The following is a 5,318-nucleotide window of genomic DNA, read 5'->3' as shown; positions in this document are numbered from 1 at the left end:
CCTCTCCCCTTCTGTTCTTGTCCCCCATAGTCTATTCTCAACAACAGCCAGAGGGATCGTATTATAACCTACATCATATCAGAAGAGTGCTTGGCTCACAACCCCCAGTGACATCCTGCTCCACTCGGAGTAAAATCCCAAGGCCTCCAAATGGCCCACAAGGCCCACACAGTCCTTTCCAACCATTTTTCTGTTCTCCTTGCCTTCATTGTTCCCCAGCCACACTTGCCTCTTTACTGTCTCAGCAAGCCAGCATCTCCTTCCTCAGGATTCTTGCACTTTTCCCTCTTCCTGGGGTATGCTTTTTGCCAAATATCCACCTAGTGTTACCCACCCCTTACAGATCTCAGCTCAAATGTCTTCACTTTTTAGCTGAGGCCTGTTCTAACTTTGCAAAGCCCCTACATGCCCTACTAGCAACATCTGACATACTGTTGTATTATACTTGTTTTGTGTGTGTTTGTTTTGTTTTAAATTTATCTTTATTGTTGAAAATATTACAGATGTCCCTCTTTTTTTCCCCATTGACCCCTCCCCCCCCCCCCCCCCCGCTTGTTTATTGTCTACTTCCCTCCACCAAAATGTCAGTTCCACAAGTGCAAGAAATTTTTTTACTAGACTTTATTTTTTGGAGCAGTTTTAGGTTCACAGTAAAATTGAGTGGGAAGTACAGAGATTTCCCATATATTCCCTTCCCCATTATCAATATCTCACAGAGTGGTATGTTTGTTATAATTGATGAACTTACCTTGACACATCACTATCACCCAAAGTTCATAGTTTACATTAGGGTTTGTTGTTGTACATTGTATGGGTTCGGACAATTGTAAAATACCATGTATTTACCATTAGATATCATACAGAGTAATACTGAGGCTTTTTATAATCAGCATGTATTCCTTTTGTGGTTCTTCTCTTTTTTTCACTTTAAATATCTCTTTATATTTCAATTACAGTTGACATACAATATTAAATTAGTTTCAGGTATACAACCCAGTGATTAAACATTATATAACTTACTAAGTGATCACTCTGATAAATCTAGTATCCATCTGACACCATACATAGTTATTACAATATTATTGACTATGTTTCCTATGCTGTACTTTACATCCCCATGACTGTTCTGTAACTACCAATTTGTACTTCTTAATCTCTTTACCTTTTTCACCCATCCCCGCAATCACCCTCCCATCTGGCAACCCTCAAAGTGTTCTCGGTATCTATGAGTCTGTTTCTGTTCTGCTTGTTCATTTATTTTGTTTTTTAGATTCTGCATAGAAGTGAAATCATATGGCATTTATCTTCCTCTGTCTGATTTTTTTCACTCAGAACAGTACCCTCTAGGTCCATCCATGTTGTTGCAGATGGCAAGATTTCATTCTTTTCTTATGGCTGAATCATATTCCACTGATATATGCACCACTTCTTTATCCATTCATGTATTGATGGACACTTAAGTGGCTATCATATCTTGGCATTTGTAAATAATGCTTCAATGAACATAGGGATGTATATGTCTTTCAATTTAGTGTTTTGGGTTTCTTCAGATAAATACCCAGAAGTGGAGTTGCTGGGTCCTTCTTTGTCTCTTGTCATATAGTCTTTGTTCTAAAGTCTCTTTTGTCTGGTATAAGTATTGTTACCCCAGGGTTCTTTGTTTGTTTCCTTCTTTTTTCATGAAATATCTTTTCCATCCCTTTACTTTCAGTCTGTATATGTCTTTTTATCTGAAGTGAGTCTCCATAGACAGCATATGTAAGGGTCTTATTTTGTTATCCATTCAGTCTCCATGTGTCTTTTGGTTGGAGCATTTAATCCATTTGCATTTAAAATAATTATTGATAGATATGTATTTATTGCTGTTTTAAGGATTTTTATCATTTCATTTACTCCCAGCACCTTGAACAAAGCTTGATACATAGTTTATAGGCAACAATAATAGTTGAATGAATGAATCTGGTAGTCTTTGGCTCAGAACATTTTTTTGTTTTTTGTTTTTATAAAGCAAGGACCAAACTAAACTGCCTGCCAAGAGGCAAAGAGAAATTGCATTTAAATGAAATTTAAGGCTCTCTGCACCTCCTGTTCATCAGACAGCCACGGCTTCCTGCACAGTGCTAGCCACAACCCTGAGACATGATGGTGAAGTTTGGAGTGAATGGATTTGGCCGTATTGGGCACCTGGTCACCACGGCTGCTTTTAACTCTGGCAAAGTGGATATTGTTGCCATCAATGACTCCTTCACTGACTTCAACTACATGGTGTACATGTTCCAGTATGACTCTACTCATGGCAAGTTTACAGTCACAGTCAAGGCTGAGAATGGGAAACTTGCCATCAGTGGAAAGTCCATCTCCATCTTCCAGGAGTGAGATCCCACCAACATCAAATGAGGTGATGCTGGTGCTGAGTATGTTGTGGAGTCCACCGGTGTCTTCACTACCGTGGAGAGACTGGAGCTCATTTGAAAGGTGGAGCCTAAAGGGTCATCATGCAGATGCCCCCATGTTTGTGATGGGTGTGAACCATGACAAGTAGGACAACCCCCTCAAGATTATTAGCAATTGTCCAGCTGGGCGTGGCTCAGCAGTTGAGCATCGATCTAGGATCCAGGAGATCGAGGTTCGATTCCCGGTCAGGGCACATGCCCGGGTTGTGGGCTCAAACCCCAGTTGGGGGCGTGCAGGAGTCAGCTGATGAATGACTCTCTCATCACTGATGTTTCTATCTCTCTCTCTTCTTCTCCCTTCCTCTCTCTGAAATCAATAAAGGTACATTTTAAAAATATAAAATAAAATAAAAAGATTATCAGCAATGCCTCCTGCACCACCAACTGCTTGGTCCCCCTGGCCAAGGTCATCCATGACAACTTTGGCATAGTGGAAGGACTCATGGCCACAGTCCATGCCATCACTGCCACCCAGAAGACCTTGGATGGCCCCTCTGGGAAGATGTGGCGTGATGGCTGAGGGGTTGACCAGAACATCATCCTTGCTTCCACTGGCACTGCCAAGGCTGTGGGCAAGGTTATCCCTGAGCTGAATGGGAAGCTCACTGGCATAGCCTTTCGTGTCCCCACCCCCAATGTGTCGGTTGTAGATCTGACCTGCCGCCTGGAGAAAGCTGCCAAATACGATGACATCAAGAAGGTAGTGGGCCCGGCTGGGCATGGCTCAGCGATTGAGCATTGACCTAAGATCCAGGAGATCGAGGTTCAATTCCCGGTCAGCGCATATGCTCGGGGTTGCGCGCTTGATCCCCAGTCGGGGGCGTGCAGGAGGCAGCCGATCAGTGACGACTCTCTCATCATTGATGTTTCTATCTCTCTCTCCCTGAAATCACTAAAGATATTAAGGAAAAAAAAGCAGGCATCGGAGGGGTAACTCAAGGGCATCCTGGGCTACACTGAGGACCAGGTTGTCTCTTGCTACTTTAATGGTGACACCCACTTGTCAAGCTCATTTCCTGGTATGACAATGAATTTGGCTATAGCAACAGGGTGGTCCACATGGCCTCCAAGGAGTAAGAGCCCCCTGGACCACCAGTCCCAGTGCGAGGAAGAGAGGCCTTCAGCTTCTGGGGAGTTTTTGTCCCAAATCGATCCCCTAACACACTGAGAATCTCCTGACCTCCACAGTTTGCATCCCAGACCCCCACGAAGAAAGGGAAGGGCTTAGGAAGCCTTACCTTGTCGTGCACCATCAATAAGGTTCACTGAACTTAGCCAAAAAAATAAAATAAATAAAATTTAAAACAAGTCACAAAATTTGTATAGTATAACCTCACTTTTTAAAATTATATGTTCGGGTACATATTACTGAACACTAACTATATGCTAGCAGTTTGATAAACATACCATACATTAGGCCATATAATATACTTGTGTATGTTTGCAATTGTATGAACAAAGTTCTGGAAAATACATACCACACCATTGGAGAGTGGGAGTGAGGTTTGAGGGACCAAGAGAAGACTAGCTTTATTTTATACATTTTTCCATTAATTGAATGATAAAAATGAAAATGTAGTATTTAACAATTAAAAAAGAAAAACATCTGAAGAAACTGAGTATTAGCCTTATTTCTATTAAAAACTTTCCATTTTCATTTTTAACTTGTCACAGAATGGTTTCTTTTGGATATGGGGCCTGTGCTAATGTACATGGTTGTGTTCTCTCAGGACTCTTTCTTGGCTGCTATAGAAAATAAACAAGTGTTGGTGCCATTCAGAAAGCAAAGAATTGTGATGCTTTCTTTTTCTGTTCCAATTGGCATGGTTATGAAATGAGAAACAATACATACAAGATTGTCATAATCCCCATTTTCAGCCTATCTTTATGTTCCACATATTCTTAAGATTTCTATCACCTCAGTATCTGCAATTTCCACATGTGTAGCATAACAGCATGGTGCAACTGTCCTTTGCAATGCTGCAGACCAACAGCAAGATGCCGTGCCCTGCTGCATTTCACAACACACAGGGTCTTTCCACTTCAGCTGGACAGATGCCCGGAAAGGCTAAGCAGAGGATTCTTAAGATCTCCACACAGAGACCAGGCCTGTCACAACTGAAATGGCTCCACCCAGTCAGCAAGGGACCTTATATGTGGGGCAGTCTGCCTAAGTCCCTCTGGCACATGTTTGTTGTTTAGTTGGGCAATTTAGACTGTTGTTTACAAGGCAACAGAGACTCCACCACCTATCACATCTGGGCTCTCACTGCTGCGCTGAGAGAGTTACTTCTGCCTCTCGGCCACGCCCTTTCCCAGGCTGGGCCCACAGGAAGTCAGGCAGGGAGGGGAGGCGTTGTAAGTTGTGGGAACCACAGTCTCCTGTACTGCTGACCGAGATCTACTCCACCCCTCAACCTAGAAACTGGCTCAAAACCAGCTTTTCTCCTCCTCCCAGCCCTCTTGGCCTGAATAGCTAACTTGGGTGATGTTTATACTCATTTTTTCATACTTACGAAGTTTTTGAGTACAGAGATGAACTTGCTCACTACTCAGACTGAGTACAAGAAGCCTTATGCTGAAACCTTCATTAATCAACTCATGCAAACTCTATATAGAGTTACATATATATTATTTTTATGTGTATATTTATAAATATATATACATATATATATTTTTTTTTAATAATAACAGTAATTGCCAAGTATTTTCCAGTTGACTGCTGGAGTGTACAACCTTGGAACAACCTTTCGGAAGGGTAATCTGACAACATGTATCAAAAGCCTTAAAGATGTTATATTCATCAGTAATTCCATTTCAGGAATTTAATCTAAGATAACACAAGATGTACACAGAAGAATGTTC

The 5,318-nt window shown here is 41.8% G+C and overlaps 1 pseudogene; it reads left to right on the top strand.

Moving 5' to 3' along the window:
* The first annotated feature begins 2,142 nt into the window (after nucleotides 1-2,142).
* Nucleotides 2,143-3,530, top strand: LOC107527212 (glyceraldehyde-3-phosphate dehydrogenase-like; annotated as a pseudogene).
* The last annotated feature ends 1,788 nt before the right edge of the window (nucleotides 3,531-5,318 follow it).

Source organism: Miniopterus natalensis, chromosome 2 (assembly GCF_054644295.1).
Source record: "Miniopterus natalensis isolate mMinNat1 chromosome 2, mMinNat1.hap1, whole genome shotgun sequence".
Taxonomy (NCBI): Eukaryota; Metazoa; Chordata; class Mammalia; order Chiroptera; family Miniopteridae; genus Miniopterus; species Miniopterus natalensis.
Note: the sequence above shows the minus strand (reverse complement) of the source record. Positions and strands in the feature narration are given on the sequence as shown.